The 24,931-nt window shown below is 35.7% G+C and overlaps 1 non-coding gene across 1 annotated transcript; it reads right to left on the bottom strand.

The window, feature by feature from the left end:
• Positions 1-21,023: 21,023 nt before the first annotated feature.
• Trnar-acg (transfer RNA arginine (anticodon ACG)) lies at positions 21,024-21,096 on the bottom strand. Its single transcript has one exon. It is a non-coding gene; the product is annotated as a tRNA-Arg (tRNA).
• Positions 21,097-24,931: the final 3,835 nt, after the last annotated feature.

Raw genomic sequence — 24,931 nt, 5'->3', positions numbered from 1 at the left:
TACTGGTGGTCTACTGTGTAGATTTAATTTTTATGACTGATTTGATATGTATTCTATTTCAGATCAGGAGAGAAAGTCAGTCCCAGAAGCTTGTCAAGGTACGGGCAATTTAATGGCTGTTTCGGTAAAGGGGCATGATTTTGAACGCCGGCTAATCATAATATTTTTTTAATTTTCGATCACTTTTTTTATTGTGCTTGAAAGATTATAGTTTAAAGTTAATTTCTCCAAGAAAAAAGTGTGTGAAATAAAAAATAAATGGCATAATTTTATCTCAAATCTGAAAAACCCTAGATTTCACGTAAAATTCATTATGACAAGAAAAATATAAGTTTTCTGGAATTACTTCCAAGTTAAGTATTAAGTTAAAGTCTTAAGATAATGAATTAATGCAATAAATGTACTTAACTTTTGCTAAAAAATGTAATAATTATCCAAAAATGTGACACTGATAGGAAGGAGACTTGTTATCGTATATAAAAAAAACTCTGGCGGCAAAATTCAAATATGTATGGAAGGACAAATTAGACATAATTTAATTTTTTATTTAACATTATTCCGGCATACCGAGCGATTTTTTTTTGAGTCGCAGACCTCCTCACTTCACTCAAAAATGCATAAAAGTTAATTAAATTCATTAATTATACTACTGACAATTTATTAATCGAAAAAAAAATGTTAGCACCATTATTTATTAATACTAATACAGAATTACAATTGGTTAAGAAAAAAATTTATAGTTATTGAAAAAATTACACACTGAAAAAATACAGACTTACGTTAAAATTTATCAGAATGTCTACGTGAAATTTAAAGTTGACAAACACAACCAGGCAGGTAGTTGAAGAGAGGAGGAGTGTGGGCAAAACAGACTGGTTTTCTTTTCAAGTCTGTGTATCCGTACTTACCGACATGGAACGTTCGTATAATTTTTACCATTTTTTAATGAAAATATTTTTTTATGTTCCTGTTTTTCAATTAAAATTTTTTACTTTATTTTTCAAGATTATATGAGCATTATCTTACGTTGATGATTATACGTTTATGCGTGCAATAGAAATATTAGAATCTTACATGCAAAGATTACGTTAAAAATGTAAGCGTAAAAAATGTAGATGTAATTTTTGCAATTATAATGTGTGAAAATATTAAGTCAACAATGCTTAATTCAATGATAATATTGGTAGTTCGAGAAATTCATTTTTATTCGAGTTATGTCGGTTTCATTAATACGGACTTTAGGGGATTTTCTCGTAATGTTTGTATAAAAATTAAATATTTTTTGAATTGTTATGTTTTACGATACTTTATTTTCATAAAAAAAAAATCAAAAATAAATTCTTGCGTTTTTTATTTACTACTGAAAACCGTAAATTTAGTAAAGGTATTTTTTTGTTTCAACAAAATAATACATTTACACTAAGATTTAAATAAGAATAATCCGTTCATTATATTCCGCGATCATTATTTGATAAATACTGAAAATTTTATTAAAACTGGTTAATTTCTTGATTTTTCGTGAATTTTTAAGTAAAGGCAGAGGTCAAAATATTTATACATTTTGAGCATCGACATTCATTTTGCACGTACTTACGAAGGTATAGATCTTCCCCCAAGACGAATCTTTAACTGTATTACTTTCTCGCTGTTTATTTGTTTCTTTTAACCAATGAATTTGCCTCGTCTTTGTCTATTCACTTTTTAAATTGAAAGTCGTATTAATGAGTTGGTTGGATATACAGGACCTCTCTACAGTTCGCGTGCGCTTAAAAATAACTTTGTTTTAATTTTGCAATGGAAATAATCGGCACTAATGCACTTTAACTAAGCAGATGCATTTTTTTTTGTGTTTTCATTTTAAGAAGAGGAAAAAGGGAGACAATCTAAATTTGACGGATTTTTAAACCAAAGCTTTTTATGGTAATTCGAAACAATCGAGGTAACACAATATTAAAGTTACCGATTTGTGGAATTAATTAATTTTTTTAGGACTTCACTATGTGATTAAAAATATTTCCAAAAATATTTTTTTTTAAATTTCAAATAAAATCTAATATTCATTATTTCAAAATAATTAATTCTATGATATTTGTTTAAATATACGTTAAAATTTTATTTGTACATTTAAAAAAAAATGTAATTGTTTGGTCATAAAATTATTAAGAAGAAAGGAAATATTTTTGTGTATGGTGAGACTAAAAAGTTAGTTATTTTATTATTATTATTATTATTATTATTATTATTATTATTATTATTATTATTATTATTATTATTATTATTAAGATTAAGCTTTCTTTACTTTGCTCATGAAAATGACATACAGCAATATTTGATTGTTTTTCTGTTCTATCTTCTATCGTCCATGTATATCTATATAGCTATAAAACTAAGAATGTGTGTGTATGTGTGTGTGTGTGAGGACACTTCTCAATCTATATACTCAATGATTTTTTGATCTACAGAATTGAAATTCGGTATTCAAAAACGCGGAAAACCTTTTAATCGGTTTTCATCTGGAAAAAAGGTCTACTAAGAGATAAAAATGGAAAAATTGGTACTGGAGGGGAGCATCGAATTTGCTAACTGTTTCACAAGATTTGAAAACATTTTTTTAAAGATCTTGGCCAGCTGGTCTAATGGTTATCGTATTTGCGTCACTGTTTTTAGGTTTTGGTTTCGATCTCAGCCCAAGTATTTGTTTTTTTACTTACAAGAAATGAACTGTTTAGAAAAGAAAACATAATACTCGTATGCACATGTCTCGGTTGCTTTCCGTTCCTTTTACTTCATTGTTCCAAAGAAATTTAACGTTACGTTGAATACCGAGCAAGGCTAGCTACATTTAATAATAATAAAAAGTTAATTTCCCTCCAAAGTGAAGCATCATATGACTATAAAAAGAGACACCACAAAAATTCCAAGATCACCACGATTCTAACCATCACCCGATGCATGTTTCTGGAATTATCAGTCAGTTTCATTCAGTTTTAAAAGTTCCTATATTAAACTATAAACACACGCCATAAAAATACAATTTTATAAATTTCAGCATCATTTCCAATCAAATTGACTTTTTAAAGGCATTCAAGCTTAGAGGAGGTAGGAGTATATTTTACTCAGTTAAAAACTGTGCTACCCCTTTTCCATAAGTCACCGAGAACTATATTTTATCTGATTCTCTTAAGGGAAAATACCGTCGTTGTTTAGTTTATTCATTCCGATATATTATGTTTCGCCCATCCTGACTTACAGACGAATAAGAACCGTTGTCTTCAGCTTCAATTCGTATTTTTCCTAGCAACTTGATCGGATGCTGACAAACCTTTTCTAGAATACCTGATTATAATTGCTGAACGCTAAGAAAAATCATTTGCATGAAAAAAAAACAAAAAAAAAACAACAAAAAACAAAAACAAAACAAAACAAAAAAAATAACAAAAAACCCAAAAAACAAAACAAAAAGGAAAACCATGGCGTCTTAACACAATTAAGTAAAAACACCTGAAAACTAATTATTAAATAGTACGAATTTCTAATTACGGAACCTAAACGAAAATGTTCATACAAAATTCCCAATCATTTTGAAAAACTCTTATCCATCCAAAACATTATTATAGAGACATAAGGGTCAACTGTTAGGGACCATGCCTATAGCGACACTAAGTAAGGAGTTGAGTAGCGAGATGTCTATTTGTATGACATTTAAATTTCCACATGTTAGTACAGTCAGGGAAACAGGAGATAGGGAGGGAATTCCAAAGAAGGAATCATACTCTATGTGAATCCTTGATGTAGCTTTCACAGTACCAGGGTACCAGGAATCCTGATAAGCAACAACTATATATTCACCAGTTGATGGTAATTTTTATAATTTCTGTTCTGTTGTTTTACTGAAAATTCAACTATGCAAACAAATAAATAAAACGGTAAATTTTTTTACCTTGTTTCAACCTTAACATTTAAGAAGATTACTTTTTTAGGTTTTAGGGTATGCTGAAAACAAATATCGCATTTAAATTTTCTGCAAATAAGTAGTTTTCTGGATATTAAGCAATGCCATTTCTTATGTTATTTTTTAGCACCTAGGAATCTATACACAAAAAGGGTAGGATTTTGTCACTTGTCAGATTAGTATTAATTTGTATAAATGTTGAGGAGGCATTCTACGAGTTCACCAGAGCACAGTTTATTAAAGGAAACAAGTCCAGGGATTCCACATTGTGGTGATGGAACAGGGCTCGAAGCTTGGTTAACAGTGTGAGATTTATTCGATTGGAGACTAGTGTTAAATGCACCAACCCAAATGAGGCAACAATACTCCATACATTGGCGAATGGTGTCTTTGTAGAGATATGACCTAGCGACAGATGGCAAGCAGGTTTCTCGTGCGACAGAGAGAAGCCACCTTTTTTTTGCAGCAGGCTTGGTAATATCTTTAAGCATTTGTTCCAATTCATGTTACATGTGAATGCTAAGCCGATGATTTCGAGCGATGAACTCGCAGCTAGAGGGTTATTAAGGTTTCTTATAATTGTTAAGGGAAAGAAAATTTGCTTGCAGCATTGAATGTTACCACCCATTTACGCGCCAATTCCACTGCAGACTAGAGGTCATTTTCTAAGGTTTCAGACATTTCTTGAATATGTCCACACGTGTGTGATATAAAGGGTGATGCCATAAAATATACCCATCTCAGATACTGTTACGTTGTCGTATTATAACTGAGCGTTTTTGTATATTGGTTGAAATTGGAATGGAGATAATATATTAAAACGTGTCTATTTATAAAAGATTGAGTATTTGATTATCTTATCAGAGTTAATGACGTTGTGTGTGTGATCGTCTAGTGGTCTTTCTATTACATATGTTCATATGCTGTTAAGTGTGAATATGTGTGTGACATGTCATTTGAACATACCTTCTGCCATTTTGTTGGTCCATCTGGAAATTCTCGTCTGGGAAGGAGACTTGATACCTGTTTTGGGGGACGAAGATTTATTTCACATCAAGACAAGAAATTGGTTCTATAGTTTATTTCACTTTCCCAGATGTCTTGCAGAAGGTGGAAAGTGAATTTGGCTTGTGGTTTCTTCTTCTTGATCTTATTTCTACCACGTCAGCGTTCGTTCCCCACCACTAGCGAAGGGGAGGAGACAACGGCAAAGCCGTCCGCTGTCGTCCAAGTCGCAACCAAATCTCCTCGATTCAGCTAACCTGATCACATGACTCACACGCAATCCAATCAGCTGATCTTAACTTCCTGTCAACGTGTCTACACTGTAATTCACAATCTCTCTCTCTCTCTCTCTCTCTCTCTCTCTCTCTCTCTCTCCATTCTCTAACAATATAATTTCATCGGTAAATGATAATGAAGAATAGCATAGGGATATGAAGAAGCCCGTTCGAAGAATATTGGTTGTTAGAATATTTTGTTTTATAGCATATCAATACTTTTGCGTTATTTAATGCAAAATCCAGCATTTTGGTAAAAGCTTTTACACTTAAAGTTCTTTATATCTTCAAATATTTATTCGTGCTGTTTGGTTTTGTTGTTTTGTTTTGCGGCATATCAACACTTTTCTGCTCATTTTCGTAAAAGATTTTATGCTTCAAATTCTTTTATAGCTTTGAATATTTATTCATGCTGTTTGTTTTTTGTAAATTCACCCTTGTCCGTTCGCCCGTTCCTCCGCTCGTCTGTCCGCGCTTTTCTCAATAACTACGCCTTGGAATTTTTAAAACTTTTGCACAAACATTAAACATGATACGAGTAAAAAAAATAACAGAACGGATTTTCCTGGAAAACTCTGATTGCCTCCCTAGAGATGCCTTTCGGGTTAAAATGGCTAAAATTGACACGTTTGTGCTTATTAAAAAAATTGATACCTTTGATTTTTATAAAATTTCTTAAAAGTTGTAACTAATTGATTTCTATATAATTTTGTTTGTCTATACTTCGCGATAAGTCTTGGGTGTGTCCCAGGGGCTCTTTTAGGGCTAATAAAAACACTCCATTTTTGGGGCGATTTTACCATATTTGTCCAAAATTTTCTGTGTATGTCTATTTAGCAGTTTTGCATGATGCTGAACTAAAATTTAAATATTTTAATGCCTTGGGGACCTTTGGGAACTAAATGAGGGGGCCAAAGGATGGGCTTAGTCATTTCTTTTTTTGCATGGTGCAAAACTAAAATTTACATATGTTAAGGCCTACAACCGCACCGTTTGTTCATTTTCACCAGGATTTGACGTCCCCTGGGGACTTTTGGGGCTAAATGGTTGGGGGACAAATTCTGAACTTAGTCATTTTTTTAAGCCTCGTTCACTGTGCACCCTCGGGGGACCATGAATGCTTCAATTGTTTTTTGTTTTATGGCATATCAACCCTTTTAGGGTTATTTAATACTGAATCCGCTCATTTTGGTAAAAAAAATTATGCTTCAATTTCTTTATATCTCCAAATATTTATTCATGGCATTTGGTTTGGTGGTTTTGTAGAGTAAACGTTTTGTTTTAGTTTTCTTCTTTGCAGAACAAAGTGAACCCCCCCAAAAAACAAAAACAATAACGTTAGTGTTTGTGCATTTTAGGTAAAAACGCCGATATCTTCAGACAGTCTGGTCTAGTAGCACCAAAAATAAAGGAGAAGCACAACATGTAATAGATGTACGTATATAAAAAAAATAAAAACCATCAAACAGCACACGGACTATGAAAACATTAAATAATACAAAAAATACAACAAGGCAATAAACAAAGCTTCACAGAGAAGAGACGTTACAAGTATTTCTCTACTTTATCGTTAGTTATATGGCAGGTGCTTGACTGAGCGTCAATCTCTGCTCTCCCCCTGTAAAATATTCAAGGAAAAACTCATCTAGCTATAACCACTGTAAATTATTTTCCGTCATCTGTGTATCTGCAGCTGAATGGAACTTCCATGTGCAGAGTTTATAACGTTTTAAATAACAAAATAAAAGTCTTCATGAATACGTGTGGTCGGGTCGTTTATATGTGCTTGTCTGATGTCGCCACTTTTGTTCACCGTCACCGTTTCGTCTTGTGATTGCTATAGAAATCAGCTTCTTTGCAAGAAGAAAAAAAGATACAAAGAGACGTTCTCCGAGAGTTTTCATAAATGGTTTTATTTGAAGAGAATTTATTCCAAAGAGAGAGAGAGAGAGAGAGAGAGAGAAAGAGAGAGAGAGAGAAAGAGAGAGAAAGTGATACTATAAAGTGGCTCTGGGTGGATTTGAGCCACTAAGTGCTGAGAGGGGGGGATAGACGAAGGAAGAGGAAATAGCTTAGAATAAACAAAGAAATCGGAAATATCCTACAATCAACAATAGATAGGAAATAGCTTAGAATAAACAAAGAAATCGGAAATATCCTACAATCAACAATAGATAGGAAATAGTTTAGAATAAACAGAGAAATCGGAAATATCCTACAATCAACAATAGATGGAAAATAGCTTAGAATAAACAAAGAAATCGGAAATATCCTACAATCAACAATAGATGGAAAATAGCTTAGAATAAACAAAGAAATCGGAAATATCCTACAATCAACAATAGATAGGAAATAGCTTAGAATAAACAAAGAAATCGGAAATATCCTACAATCAACAATAGATAAGAAATAGCGTAGAATAAACAAAGAAATCGGAAATATCCTACAGTCAACAATAGATAGGAAATAGTTTAGAATAAACAAAGAAATTGGAAATATCCTACAATCAACAATAGATAGGAAATAGCTTAGAATAAACAAAGAAATCGGAAATATCCTACGATCAACAATAGATAGGAAATCGCAAACAATAACAATAGAAACTTACTGATAAAACAGGGAAGGGCAGCTTCCGGTGTGGTGGGCGGCCTGAGAGACAAAGACAGAGGAGACAGGCAGTTGAGATCTAGATGCGCTAGACGACGGATGGGAGTTGATAACGATTACAGTTGAACAGTTATAGAGTTTACTGTGAAATAGAGCCGTGGACAATTTTAGAGTTGACTGTGAAACAGAGATAGACGAATGTAACATCAATAGAACGGGGATAAGACACACACACGTCCAACAGTCAATTTATATGTGAACATTGACGTTTGTGTTTTTCCCTTCTTTGTTCATATTTGTACTCTTGTGCAACCAAGCGTGTGTCCCCACCGACAATCGCCAGCGAGAAAATGACGATCCGGCTATGAACGAAAAAATCCGCGGTACACAACGTTGGGAGTCGGCGATCTGACGAGGGAGCCACACATCGGGGTCACAAGAGAGAGAGAGAGAGAGAGAGAGAGAGAGAAAGAGAGAGAGAGAGTGTGTGTGTGTGTGTGATATTATCTTAGCTAATTAACTTATTAACGTAAGTGAAATTTTGAACAATGTAACGCCCTGCCTATTTCTATCAACTCCCACACTAGGTCGCGCTAACCTTCAAGCGCACAAAACTAATTCCGATTGTGTCTAAGTTATTTTCATTCCCAACTAACTGAATTATAATCGCTAATATTCAGCACTTGTTATATACTGTATCTAGCTGTCTATCGAGGACCAACTGTGTCTGGCCGTGTATCATGAGCCAGTTGTGTCTTGCTATGTATCTATGGCTAGCTGTGTCTAGCCGTGTGTCAAGGGCCAACTGTGTATGGCCGTGTATCGAGGGCTAGCTGTGTCTGGCAGCGTATCGAGGGCTATTTTAGTCTGGCTGTGCAGTGAGGGATAGTTAAGTCTGCCATTATATAAAGCACTAGTGAAGTAAGTGCCGATGTCAGTACGGGTTTATATGATGTGAATTGATCTTTACAGATCATGGGTGCGTGTGTTTTGGGATATAAATGCATGAGTTTTCACGTGAATGAATTCGGTGCGTTAATAAAAACGAATTGGGAAGAAGAGAGAGTTGGCAGCAAAAGGAACACGCCGAGTTTAAGAAGTCGTGCAAATGCCGAGTGGATGCTGGCAATTCCTTTTTTTTCTTTTTAGATTAGATTACGTTAGACTAGATAGGCACAATCACGTTGACACACCGGTTCTCGCCAGATCACCGAAGTTAAGCAACGTTGAACCTGTCCAGTACTAGATTGGTGACCATTTGGGAAGGTCAGGCGCTATATGTACCGCGCCTAGTCGTAGAAATTTCCAGATTGGTATCTGGGGACGCGTTTAACTCACGGGGGAGATGCACCCCCGAATCAAGACGGAAAAAGCAGCGGGAAACTACCGTCTATACTTTACTTCCCGAAATTACCATGGGTCTACAATTTGGAAGGGCGTGGTCGCCGACGCTGTTAAAATGTTAGGGCGTCTGAATGCATGCAAATTCGTTCAGATGCCTCCCATTCAACTTGCTTGTGCTTAATTTCTCTCATCGTTGGCTTGAATACGATTTTCTGGTCCCATCGTTCTGCAATGCACCAGCTGGAAGTTGATAATCGTGACTGCATATTCGTCCGTTTGAACAACAAGGACTATCTGATTATCCTAAAGGGATGATGGATGACAGTTTTGCAGCAACGGTTGCGAAATCTCTAACCACTCTTTTTCTGAGTCGGCACTGCTTAATTCCACTGACAAGGAAAAGTCCAGAGCGACTTTTTTTTTTACAAAGAAAGTACAACATATCAAGGCCCGGGGGCTACTAGAGAATCAGAATTATCGTAGTCATTGGAATAGTAATCGTTTGTGGTGAAAATTTGTTACAATTAGATTATTTATGAGGACGGTTCAATAAGAACTTGTTTATGTTGGATAAGAAGACAACGATATTGTAGTCAGCTGAAAAGCAGGCCAGCGGAACAGAGTTCTATAGGCGGATAGTTCTAGGAAAGAAGCTTTGTTCATGGAATCCACGTTTAGGTCTACGCACCGATGAAGAGTGGGTGAATTTATTGATAGTGATTTTTGCTTGTGAAAGACTGGCGAAGAAGACCATACATTGGAGCTCAGTCGAACACTTGCCATGAAAATAGCGATATAAGCAGAGAGTACTTAACGAGAAGCGGTTTATTAACGTAACCACATTTTCGACGTCGTCGTAATTCATACTTGACTGATAGACTTACATTCTATTTGTTCGGCGTAACTAGAGCATGCTTGTAGAAAATTAAACTAGTAAACCATTCAACAACCGTAACAATAAGAAACTATTCAGTAAGAAGAATTGAAAATGACTTTGAAAGTCACGTTAGGTTATGCTACGGCTGGACGCTGTCATATTTCTGCACAAATGTACTCGTGTTTATTTGAGACTAGCAGGCCCCGTTTCCCAGCGTTGCTCGGGGAAATTAAAAAAAAAAAACCCAAAACAAATCCAATTAAAAAGTATTAGGTATTCTTTTGCACACCCAAAAATATAATTTATGATCCTTATTTGAGTCTCGTTAATTAATGAAAGTGATCAGTAGGGATTTCCAATATTTACTATAGAATCGATGACGTCATCATTTTGCGCCTCTTTTATGGAGCTATTTATAGGCATTTTTTTTTAATTAACAGATAAAATAAATATTACTTCATCATAGACGATGTTATAATTCTGCAAGAGTATAATACATTTTGTTCCGATTTTATGAAATGAAATGTGGGGAGGGTGGGTATCATCTTGTACGAAAATAATTTTCCGAATCTTCTAACCCACACACACACGCAATGGAAATATGAAATGTTAACGGAGCAGTATTGGGAAAAGCTGAAAAGCATTTTTGTTTTCCGTGAAGGAGATTGCACCCGTAAAAATATGATATTCATAAGGAACATTCTTTTTTCTAGGAACAAAGAGTAGTATCTGTTCTGAAGCTACACTTAGTCTATTGTGTCCAAAAATCATTCTATACGTTGAAACTCGACTGAACACGCCACAAAAGTAAAATAGAACAGATATATTGATAGCAAGAAAGTATATACAATATTTACATAGAGTCCATTGGTATAGTCATGGGAAGACCGTCCTTGGAGAAGGTGTCGGCTGGGCGATCGTCGACTCTCGATCTCGTTGTCTCTTTGAGTATTGCGATGGGTCTCTCGTTGGGTCTCTACCGTCTTTATGGTACCAACCAGATTTATATGGTTGACACTCCACATATGCCAATTAGGGAGATCCTACATGAGTAGGGTGGGGGTATAATTAACTAGTTTTCAACTAACAAAAAAATGTAAGTTAACTCATAAATCGTGATCCCCCAAAAGGTCAAGTTTGAATATCTTATCCACCTCTCCCATATCCTCTAAAAATGAAAAGGGGGAAGATAAGTTGTTCTCTTACCTATTTTATATTTTTATCTAACAAAATATACTGACAAAAATAATATAACTTGTTTTTTTTTTACATAGGAATCACCACTTATCAAGGCTCAGAAGCCACTCGAGGATAAGGGCCAAGAGTGTACAGTAGTCAATTGGACAATATAGTAATCGTTAGTAATGGAAATTCGTTAAATTTGTTAACTTATATGGAACGGCTCATCAAGAATTTGTTTACGTTGGACTTGAAGACAGCCATATTGCAGTCAGTTGGAAAGCAGGAAAACGGAAGACAGTTCTAGAGGCGTATAGTTCTAAGAAAGAAGCTTTGTTCATCGAATCTACGTTTAGGTTTAGGCACAAATAAAGAATGGGGGGAAATTATTGATAGTGTTTTCTGCTAGACGGGTGTTTCTTGTGAAAGTTTGGCGAGGGAGGACCATAGATTTAAGCTCAGTGTAGCACTTGCCATGAAAATAACGATAAAGCAGAGACAAATTCGCAACATCTCTTCTGTGAGATAGAGGTTGCAGGGAAGAGAAAAAGACATCTCCTACGAGGCTACGAAGTCTATTTTGAACTCTATCAAGGCAAGACAAGTCCTTTCTAGCAGTTCCTGCCCAGATGTGGCAACAGTACTCCATCCTAAGAGGTACCTGGCTTTTATATAGATAGAGAATTGCATCAGCAGTGAGATATCTACTGGATAGATAGAAAGATCGCACCATTTTTCCAGCGGCCTTGGCAACAGATCTGATGTATGTGTTCCCTTTCAGATCAGGAGTAAATGTCAAGCCCAAAAGCTTGTCAAAACATGAGGCCTCCCCAAGACGAGAGCCATTCATTTCAATTGATGCCAGATGGGGATCAGAGCGTTGATGATGTAAAGATAGAAACTTGATTTTAGATGCATTAAAAGAAACCAGCTACTCCTTACCAATTGGACCACGTGCTCAAGATCAGAGAAAAGAGAATTAGAGAGAACTTGGTCATTTTCGGCCTTAGATGTGCTACCATAGATGGTAGTGTCATCAGCATAAATGTCTACTAATGATTTAAGGATGTGTTTTGGGAGATCATTGATGTAGATCAGGAAGAGAGTTGGGCCCAGGATGAACCCCTGAGGGACTCCAGCATTAATACTGTGAGCTTCTGATTTTTGCCCATCAACCACTACTCTTATGAATCTATCAGAGAGAAATGATTTAATAATTGAGAAGACATTTCCAGCTATACCATAGCTGGAAATCTTATGAAGTAAACCTTTATGCCATACCCTATCAAAGATCCATATCCAAGTAACCTACATCTAAAATTTCAAGTCTTTATAAGACACAAAATTGGCGGAGGAGTTTGGTAGAGTTTTCAAAGGTCAAATCGTTGAACTTTAACATCTTGACAGCCAAATTTTTGGCCGAAAACCGAATAAAAAGATTTTCCCAAATCTCAATACCCCTTATGTCAAATGTCGAGTCTATAGACTTAATATTGATAGAGTAACTTGCTAGGGAAATGTACACACACACACACACACACACACACACACACACACACACACACACACACACACATTTTCACTTTTATAGATAGTAGCAGTTCAGCCCGCCTTTACTCGGGCCCTATGTACTGTTTATAACTTTATATGCATATGTATGTATTAAAAAGTGTGCATATGTACGGTAATGCCTTTCTATATAATAGACTTCCTTAACATAAAGAAAAGTTGTAGAGACCGCAGAGTTCCAATTTTTTTCACTTCCACCCCAATTTTGACTCCTTAACGTTTATTGTTTTGGGCTCAAATCGAATTAAGAAGTTTGACCCATGTCGAAGTAACCTACATTTAAAATTTCAAGTGGTTAGACCAAAAATTGGCGAATGAGTTGTGTAGAGTCTGCAAAGGTCAACTCTTTAAACTTTGACCTCTTGGCACCCAAGTTTTGGTCCTGAAACCGATTAAAAAGCTTGCTGCATGTCTGAATACACTTTATGTCAAATTTCAAATGTTTAGACCCAAAATTGATTGAGTAGTTTTCTAGAGATCGCAAAGGTCAAATGTTTTTTTTTAACTTTAACTCCTTGGCAGCCAAATTTTCGGCCACAAACGATTAAAAAACTTGCTCTATGTTTTATGTAAAATTTCACATGCTTAGACAAAACATTAGCTGAGTAATTTGGTAGAGACCGCAGAAGTCAATTGTTTTTTAACTTTGGTCCCAATTTTGACCTCTTAACATTTATTCTTTTGGCTCAAATCAAATTAAAAAAATTGATCGATGTCCAAGTAACCTACATGTAAAATTTCAAGTGTTTAGACCCAAAATTGGCGAAGGAGTTTGGTAGAGTTTTCAAAGATCAACTCGTTAAACTTTGACTCCGTAACAGTCAAATCTCTGGCCGAAAACAGATTAAAATATTTTCCCAAATCTCAACACTCCTTATGTCAAATGTCGAGTCTGTAGACTAAAAATTGACAGAGTAGCTTAGTAGGGAAATGTACACACACAGACACTCACAAAGACATGCACACATAGACAGATAATTTCACTTTTATAGATATAGATATAGATATAGATATAGATAAAACACCATGCTAAATAGTAAGTGGGTAAGTTTATTAATGTTCATTTTGTGATTTTAATTCACGGGTCGACGTTGACACGTACACAGGTAATTGGGTAAGTGAATGCGTTCGCATGTTATTTCGACCCTGTAAAGGACAGTAGACGACACGATGGTTCTAAGAATTTCTGAACATCGACGTTAATTAAAAGAACAATCTGTAACCTAGGAATGCACGTTGGCAGACGAAAGAGCCCATCAACACTGTCAATAAAGGTTCTTTCTTCAAATAGATGATTCCGTCATTGTTAGTACTAACGGGAACCATTAATTCCAGAGACGCCGAGTTATGGAGGAACGACCGACACGAGGCGAAATTGGACGACGCAATTATGATTGTGATCGGTATGCAATACTTAGGTACGTAATAAACGCGTCTAAATAAATGTAGGTACTGGGAAATGTTGGGCATCCCCTAAAAGGGGAGGTACAAAAAAAAAAACAAGACGCATTTTACACATTAGAGGGATAATCTGGGTTCATGGGCAAATTTTGAAATCAGCGGTCTAAACAGATCGAGAAAAATTGTGTATATGTGATAAAAATCTGCAAAGTTTATTTTTGATTTTAAATATTATTATTGAGAAATCATTTCGAGTTAAAGTTAAAGTTATAGTTAAAGTCTATTTAATGCCAGCAGGCAGCCCGACATTGCCCAGTCGTAAGATACGCTTAAATATGATATTTTAATTCATACGGATTATGTATTTATTGTTATATTATTATAGAGACAAGTTTCTATCTATCATTATATTAAACCTAATATAAAGTAGTGAGATTAAATTACATATATATATATATATATATATATATATATATATATATATATGATTGTTGAGCTGGATTAAATCCGACGATATGAAATAAAATGGAGGTGGAAGGACCTGGATACTCAACGTTTCGCCCGATTTATGCGGGCTTCTTCAAGAGGGATGGTCATTGACGAGAGAGTCGGAGGATTGGGGCTATATATAATGATGGGGGAGAGCAGCGTGTTTTCCTTATGTAAATTAGATGTCATATATACATGTATATACATTTTATGAGAGAAGAACTAATTAGAGTAAACTAGTGTAGTGGATTACGTCTAAAAGATAAAATATCGTAGAGATTAAAAATTGTGTTTGGAAATATAGCGGTGATAGATTAAATAAATAAAATGACACGAGATTACGAAAGAATCGTTTTTTTTTTTTTTTTTTTTTTAAATTAGAAATAATTGAATTGGGATAAAATAGCGCAGTAACTTAAAAGATGGTATCTAAAAATAAGAATAGGAGGTGATAAAATGGAGTCTAAAAATAGATAATGATAAAATACAGTAAATAAGTAAAATAAAAATAAAATTAAGTGAAATTACGAATTTTTTTTTTTTTTTTTTTTTTCGCGTTTAACCGGTGTCTAAGTTGTTTTCTTTGATAATTATTTTCGACAGAAAGGGAGCAACGTGGAAAAAACCTTTTCTTTGCTTAATTATTTTGCTGGAATGGGAGATTATAGCTGACTCAATTAAACGTCGTGTGGATCTGTTATGTATGTGTTTAAGGAAAGTTGCTTTGTTAAAATCAAAATGGTGGTCGTTTTCCATGATGTGACAAAATATGGCGTTGAGTGTATTGTTGTTTTTTACATCTCTTTTGTGTTCATATATTCTTTTATTTAAATTACGTTGAGTTTCTCCTACGTATATTTTTCCACAATCAAGGCAGGGTATGGAATATATTCCGGCTTTGGTGTTAATGTTGGTGTTAGTTATAATTTTACGTGTTAGATCCCTAATTGTTAAAGAGTTTAGTTTTGTTATTTGAATGCCTGTCTTATTTAGGTTCTTATATATTGTGTCGTTGTTTTTATTAGTTGGTAATGTTAATTGTCTGTTGTGTATCTGGCTATTTAAGGAATGTTCTCGGTTTCGGTAAATTTTTAGTGCTTTTCTTTTTGTATTTGCCAAAAAATGTTGAGGGTATTGCAAGTTCATGAATGTACGTTCGATATACTCAAATTCTTCCACGATGTATTCTTCACTACATATTCTCAGGGCCCTAAGAAAACAACTTAGACACCGGTTAAACGCGAAAAAAAAAAAAAAAAAAAAAAAAAAATTCGTAATTTCACTTAATTTTATTTTTATTTTACTTATTTACTGTATTTTATCATTATCTATTTTTAGACTCCATTTTATCACCTCCTATTCTTATTTTTAGATACCATCTTTTAAGTTACTGCGCTATTTTATCCCAATTCAATTATTTCTAATTTTAAAAAAAAAAAAAAAAAAAAAAAAACGATTCTTTCGTAATCTCGTGTCATTTTATTTATTTAATCTATCACCGCTATATTTCCAAACACAATTTTTAATCTCTACGATATTTTATCTTTTAGACGTAATCCACTACACTAGTTTACTCTAATTAGTTCTTCTCTCATAAAATGTATATACATGTATATATGACATCTAATTTACATAAGGAAAACACGCTGCTCTCCCCCATCATTATATATAGCCCCAATCCTCCGACTCTCTCGTCAATGACCATCCCTCTTGAAGAAGCCCGCATAAATCGGGCGAAACGTTGAGTATCCAGGTCCTTCCACCTCCATTTTATTTCATATATATATATATATATATACATATATATGGTGGGTATCCATAGTTTGTCAAAGACTGAAGGAGTCGTTTATATATATATATATATATATATATATATATATATATATATAGTATATATATATGCTATATATATGTATATATGTATATGTATGTATATATATGTACTATATATATATACTATATATATATGTATATATATGTATACTGTATATATATATATATATATATATATAAAAGTATATATGTATATGTATGTATATATATATGGTGGGTATCCATAGTCTGCCAAAGACTGAAGGAGTCGTTTATATATATATATATATATATATATATATATATATATATATAATATATATTATATATATATATATATATAATATATATATAATATATATTATATATATAATATATATTATATATATATTATATATATATAATATATATATAATATATATATAATATGTAATATATATATGTAATATATATATATATATATATATATATATATATATATATATATAAAGTGCCCGCAAAAGTTTACAATACACATTTGAAACTATCAGTTTTTGTATTTCTACCTTCTAAATGGTAACGAAACTTTTTATAAACATAGAAAATATATTGAAACTAAGATAGGAACAGAGGGAAAAAGGAAAAAAATAACAATTAAACACAACGCGAAGAGAAAACTCAATAATTAGCAACGCAAAAGTTTACAGCACATATCAAATTCATTAGATTTATCAATAATTTTATGACGGTTTATCATGGTAAAATGCTTAGAAGCTTCTAGAATGTTCAGGAATATGCAATAGTGTTGTGAGACCGGATCTCATCCCATAATGGACTCGTCCAAATCCTATATAATCAGTTCCTAAGGCTGGTACGGTGGAGCAAGATCTCAACGGATATTGTACTTCGAGGAGCGAGATCTTACTGATACCTGCAACTACTACTATTCTCTTTATCTTTTTCTATATCCTTGTACCTTTCCTTAATATACTTATAAACCACCTACTACGTGTTTTATCGTGTCGTTCTTGTTGAACCCAACTGAGCCCCACAACAAATAGACATCGAAGTAAGCAATTAGTAAAAGTATTGCGTCATTCTTTATCTAATAACCGTATTGTAAGCAACCACATCATGGCAAAGAATAAACGGATTGTTCAAGAGATCAGAAAACGAATTGTAAGTCTTCATCAAAGTGGATTGGGATATAGAACAATATCCAAACAGTTGATGGTTCCATTAGATTCTGTTGGAACAATAATTCGGCACTGGAAGTCGCACAAATCAACCCTTCCTTTGGCCAGATCAGGCAGTCCTCCAAAAATAACCAAACGTGCTAAAAGGTTATTAACTAGGATGGTTATGAATTCGCCTAGAATTACTCTTGGAGAGCTGCAGAAGGACTTAGAAAACAGTGAAATTAAAGTTAGCAAGGACACAATCAGTAGAACCCTTCACCTTAAAGATATCCTCTCTAGATCAGCAAGGGAAACTCCCCTTCTTAAGCCAAAGCATGTTCGTGCTAGGCTTGATTTTGCAAAAGAGTATACAAGCCAGCTTCTAGAATTTTGGCATAACGTGCTTTGGTCAGATGAGACCCAATTCGACTTGTCTGGCACTCCTAAAACACCGAAAGTTTGGAGAAAAAGGTACTGAATACCAGTCCAAAAACACTATTCCAACATTAAAATTTGGAGGAGGATCCATTATGATCTCGGGTTGTTTTAGTGGAGGAGGTGTATGAAAAGTGGAAATAATAAAAGGAAAAATGAATGAAGCACTTTTGGAGAAAAACCTTAAAGAAAGTGTGAAGTTGCTCAAATTGAAATCAGACTGAATGTTTCAACATGATAACGATCCAAAACACACTACGAAACTCACACAAAATTGGTTAATTCAAATAAAGTGAATGTTTTAAAGTGGCCTAGTCAATCTTGCGATCTCAACCCTATAGAGAATTTATAGGGAGAATTGAAATTACGGGTCCATAGAAGAGAACCTTAAAATCTGTGAGAATTGGAGAGCATTTGTGTGGAAGAATGGAATAAAATAACACAAGACACATGTAAGAAGTTCGTAGGAGATTACTCAAAACATCTGCATGCTGTAATCAACAATAATGGTTATGCTACAAAATGTAAATGTGTTGTAAACTTTTGCGGTTCTAATTATTGAGTTTTCTCTTCGCGTTGTGTTAAATTGTTATTTTTTTTATTTTCCCCACTGTTCCTATCTTAGTTTCAATACATTTCTATGTTTATAAACAGTTTCATTACCATTTGGAAGGAAGAAATAAAAAAAACTGACAGTTTCGAATGTGTATTGTAAACTTTTGCGATGCACGTATAAGACCATTGCTCTTATAGCAATCAGTTATAGGTCAATGTAGGGGAAACCCTTCATACCAATTGTCATTATCCAGCTCCCCTATTCCTCGGGGAACTGGTCTCCATTTCCCCAATCTCTTCACATTAAAAAACGGCCTTGTGCCTAATTTGCTCAGTGGGGAAGCAAATAAATCCAGGAAGCGCGCCTCCGGCCCCCGCCCGGCGGGCTTTGCACCAAAGTTCAAGCAAAGACCATACGTGGCGGCAACCTCACATATCAGACCCCGCGTTCTCAGTGTCGTCCGTTCTTTAACACTGACCTTACGTCCTCAGTGTCGTCTGTTCCTTAACACTAACCCCGTGTTCTCAGTGTCGTCCGTTCCTTAACGCTGGGCCTACGTTCTTAGTGTCCACCCTCTGTTCTGGATCGCTCTGACGTCCAGCCGATCGTTCCAGACCCAGCGAGCAACCCTAAACCACGCTACGTCTAGAGTACCTGTTCCAGACCTCCAGACCTTAACCTCCAGCGACGTGGGACCTTCCAGACAACCAGCATCCAGATCATACGATTTTTTCGCTTCCTTTGCAAATAAAAGGCGAACCCTCGTCTTTAACCAAACAACCTGTGTCTTCTTTGCCTTCTTGCTGTTTACTTTTTGCCCATGTCTACCTTGTTAGTTGTTGGGTCGATTGTCCCCGGACACCCGGCTCCGCAACACGCGCTTCCCCACTCCAATCCCAGCAATGTTTACTGTACAGGCCATTCACAGTCCATTCTAGTTTCAAAAGTGTCCGATCTCTCTCGTTTCTTTTCTCTGAAATTTAAAAAGGCTTTCACTGCTCTGTGTCCTGCCCAAATTTCAATGATTAGCTATGCTTGACCTCTCAACATCGGCATTAAATGCCACTCTGCTAACCAATGCGAAAATGGACGGAGTGAGCGTCGCCTCGAAACGATCACCGTCATCGCACACGAGGTCGACAAAAACTCGTCGAATGACGATTTCCCAGCTGACATTAGCATTGAATATACGTGCGTTACAAATCTCTCGTTCGCCAAACGACGCGACAACAGCAATTTCATGAACCTAAATTCGATGTCCCTGATCGGATTCAATACACTCGGATTCTCTCACATGGCTTCTATGTGGGGGTCACCACTACGGCGTACTTCTATACGTTAACCAATTGCCTCGATGTTTCAACTTCCAGCGCATTGGCCACATTACTTCTTTCTGTTACTCGCCAAAGCGATACCTCAATTGTGGCGGCCCTGACTGTATCAGGTTGACGGCATGCACTAATGCTCAGAGCAACTGCGGCGGCTCACACCCTGCAAATTATTCGTCGTGCTCTAGCTACGTTGAAAGAGTCTCAAAATACCCGCACAAAATGTCTGAACTTTGGCATACTAATATTCGCGGGTTAATTAGTAAATTGGCTAAACTCAAATCACGTGCTTTGCTCAGCCTCCCTCCGTATGTTTTTGTTTTTGAAACGTTCTAAAATTCTACTGTTTCAAACTGTGTAGTAGATATTCCTGGATATGTCATTTTACACAGAGATCCACACGTTAATGCCTCACATGGCGGCCTTCTACTCTATGTAAAAATCAATGCCATTTGTAAACGACTTGATTTCCTCCAGTGCAAAGATCATGAGGTTATCTGGTTGTCTATTTCTATCCATTCAGCAAATTTACTGACTGGTTTTACATATTGATCGCTGATTGCTGAGATGTCTACTTTGCCGCACATCGAATTATGTATTGACTCATACTGTGTATCTTTAATACGATATTTGTTATGTATTTTAACTTAAGTAATTAAAAACTGCAACCGTTAATTATGATAGTGTTGTTATAGTTTAAATTAAAGTTGAAATCTCTCAGTCCCATACGATAGTGTAAATATTTTGAATAAATTCCATCCTTTCAATACGTATTCGTCATATATGTGAAAGTACTTTTATTAAAAACTAGCGGCTACGCCGCGTCGGCACACACAACGCCAAATCAAACATAACATCGAGTACACTCAACATCAAGTACACTCAACATCGTCTTACGATAAACGCTTACCCTGTGAACGCGGAGTATGGGAAATTCCCATATGCACAAAACAAAAATCACCGAAAAAACAAAAATACCTTAACTAAAGATAAGGATAATGAGTAAACGTTGAATAAAATGATGGTTAAAATTATTACGAACTTGCCAGGATTCGAACCTGGAATCTTCTGATCCGTAGTCAGACGCGTTATCCATTGCGCCACAAGTCCTGTCCGTATGCCGAAAGATGTTATCGCGACTGTATACAGACGGTGCTAAGTTCCGTTGACATGGGCACATAAATTTTTCGACAAGTTTACGAAACAGCCTCAAAACTCTTATTTCAGACTCACACCTTTTAGGGAAAAAAATAATTTTTCAATTCAGTGCATCCATTCGAATGTTTTATTGGTATATATATATACACACATAAATAAATAAATAAATAAATAGATAAACATTTAGAATTCTATTAATAGTATAGATTCTCCAATTGTCGGACGAAAGTTTTCACTAGTAATTCGATCGTTTCGAACAAACCATTAGAGTGAAACTAGGTAGGATTAGTAACCCAATTAGTCAAGGATAGAATAGAAGACCTGTCCTTGTCACTTATTTGAGAAAAACCAAATGGATGATAAGGGTGTTTTTTTCAAGTAATTTGGTTAGATCAAACGACCCAATAAATGAATCAACTAGATAAAAACATAGCCATTTTATTATATACAGTGTAACTCGCATATAAGAGACTAAAAAAATAAGAAAAACGGGGGTTTGTATTACTGTACACATAGATTCGAAAAAGTTGTCAAAAAACAAATATATAACAAATAAATGTTATCAAAGGCAAGATAAATTACTTTTCTACCAAATTGGATATATTTTTTGTGTTTTTATTCAATGTAACATGTTTATTCAGCTCGAAAAACATGCAGTGTTTACCGATGTATTGGAAAATTCAAAATGGCGTCTGACTCTCTCTTTAACACAGTAAGTTTGGGAAAAGGTGTTATAAATAATAAACTAGACAAAATACTATTAAAAAACACCGAATATATGTCAACTTATGTCATGGTAACATATATCGAGCAAATTCCTAACAGTATGTTGTCTAGTTTATTATTTATAACACCTTTTCCCGAACTTACCGTATTAAAGAGAGAGTCGGGCGCCATTTTGAATTTTCTAATACATCGGTAAACACTGTATGCTTTTCGAGTTGAATAAACATGTTACATTGAATAAAAACACGAAAATTATATCCAGTTTGGTAGAAAAATAACTTATGTTGCCTTTGATAACATTTATTTGTTATATGTTTGTTTTTTTGACAACTTTTTCGAATCTATGTGTACAGTAAAACAAACCCCAAAACGGATATAAGATATATTTTCTCTGGTCCCAAATTAGAGCCTGTTTTATTGTACATAAAAAGAGATATAAGAGAATTATCTTATATCCGGGTTACACTGTATTTAATTTACTTTATTTTATTTATTTACTTAAAAAAAAAAAACACGTAGCCTTTTCATGGGCTGACCTGCAAATTGAAAGAAAAGCGGGAATTATACAATCTGCACAGTGGCACAAATATATAAGAGGTGGTGATCTGTAGGATCAGATAACAGGTCGGGAGTGGTTATTCGAGGCGATCCGATGAGTAAGAACCCCACAATTTGTAATGAAGACAGTAATCATTAATGAGGACCACTTAAACGCATTCGAATGTATTTTGCGAGGTATCGCACAACACTGCATGTATGATACTCGGCAATTTCAACTGTCAAAACTCAAATTGGTTAGAAATCGACCTAGATGATCAGAATGTTTCTTATCTGTAAGAAGCCCCCAGACGTACCCCTCCACCGTACTGTATACCGATACTCTATTGCTGACTGGGATAGCTTCCGTACATTCATATCTGATTTTCCTCTGCACTCCATGTTTTAAAAAGGAAGTGTCCTTTATAGTATCAGATCTGACCGAATGGTTAATTGTAGGCATAAACCAATTCATACCATCTAAAAAATTCCAACAAAAACCTAACAGCCAGCCATGGTTCTCCCCAGAATGTGCTGCTGCTATCGCGCACAGAAATCACTTTTCCCATAGCTACCAACGTAATAGATGCACTGAGACTAAAGCTGCTTTCAGGACTGCGAGCAACCACTGTAAAAGAGTAATAAAAAATGCAAGAGAGCTATTTGCCCAGTCTGTTAAATCCAAGGTAGCTGATCAGCGGCTTGGTTCCCACCAGTTTTGGCAAATAAATAATAGGATCCTGAACAGAAGTGTGCGTTCTATCCCAACCATTATCAATGGACCAGAGGTAATCTCGTCAGCGTCAGACAAGGCCAAACTATTTGCAAAGAACTTTGCAGCTAATTCTGCCCTATGCGACGAAGGCCATCAAATCCCCATATTTCCTCCTATAACACAGAACAAGCTAGGTAACATACAAATATCCGTGCATGAGGTTGCCAAGCTAATCAAGAACCTAGATTCCAGTAAAGCAACTGGCCCTGATGGCATCCCAATTATAGTGTTAAAAAAGCTTCAACCAGAACTTGCTCCCATACTTACGAAACTATTTAAGCGCTGCCTTAAGAAGTGCTTTCCGACTCCCTGGAAGACCTCATCAGTTTGCCCTGTATTTAAGAATTCAGGTGATAAGTCATCTCCCTCTCAGTACAGACCAATAAGTCTCCTGTGTGTTATGAGTAAGTTGCTGGAATCCATATTAAATAGAGAAATAGTCAACCACCTCAGCAGGAATAACCTTCTTAGTGACACACAATATGGTTTCCGCTCTGCAAGATCTACCGCAGATATGCTGACGGTTATATCCCACAGGATTAGTGAATCTCTTGACAAAGGCTTCCTTTCTAGGACAATTGCTCTTGACATATCAAAGGCCTTCGACAAGGTATGGCATAAGGGTCTACTTCACAAGATTTCCAGCTACTGTATAACTGGAAATGTTTTCTCAATCATTAAATCATTTCTCTTCGATAGGCTCATAAGAGTAGTGGTAGATGGACAAAAATCGGAGGCCAGCAATATAAATGCTGGAGTCCCTCAGGGGTCAATCCTGAGCCCAACTCTCTTCCTGGTCTACATCAATGACCTCCCTAAACACATACTTAAATCATTCGTTGACATCTATGCTGATGACACGACCATCTACGGCAACACATCAAAGGCTGTAAATGACAAAGTTCTCTCTGATTCTCTCTCGTCTGATCTCGAGCGCGTGGTTCAGTGGGGGAAGATGTGGCTGGTTACCTTTAATGCATCCAAAACCAAGCTCCTATCCTTACATCATCAACGCTCTGATCCCCATCTGGCATCAATTGTGATAGATAGCTCTCGTCTGGGTGAGGCCCCGTGTTTTGACAAGCTTCTGGGTTTGACCTTTACTCCTGATCTGAAATGGAACACGTACATCAAGTGTGTTGCTAAGGTCGCTGGAAAGATGGTGAGATCCTTCTACTGCTCCAGAAGATATCTCACTACTGTTGCAATTCTCTATCTATATAAAAGCCAAGTACGTCCAAGGATGGAATACTGTTGCCATATCTGGGCAGGAGCTGCTAAAAACAGCCTATCCGGCCTTGACAGAGTACAAAATAGACTTCGTAGCTTAGTGGGGGATACCCTTTTCTCTACCATGCAACCTCTCTCCCACAGAAGAGACGTTGCGAGCCTATCCTTGTTTTATCATTATTTCCATGGCAGGTGCTCGTCTGAACTCCAATCTCTGGTCCCCCCTCGCCAATCTTTCACGAAAAACACCCGTCTAGCTGAATCCACTGTCAAAATTTCCCCCACTCTTTATCTGTGCCTAAATCAAAACGCGGATTCCATGAACAAAGCTTCTTTCTTAGAACTGCACGCCTGTGGAACTCTATTCCGTCTGCCTGCTTCCCACCGGACTACAACTTGGATGTCTTCAAGTCCAACGTTAACACATTCCTAATGAACCGCCCCCTTAAGTAAACACTTCATCAAATCTCCACACTAACGTAATGTACTTGCAATAACCCTTATCCCTGAGTGGCTTCC

Source organism: Euprymna scolopes, chromosome 35 (genome assembly GCF_053919585.1).
Source record: "Euprymna scolopes isolate OS-2025 chromosome 35, ASM5391958v1, whole genome shotgun sequence".
Classification (NCBI taxonomy): domain Eukaryota; kingdom Metazoa; phylum Mollusca; class Cephalopoda; order Sepiida; family Sepiolidae; genus Euprymna; species Euprymna scolopes.
This window is presented reverse-complemented; position numbering and strand designations above follow the sequence as displayed.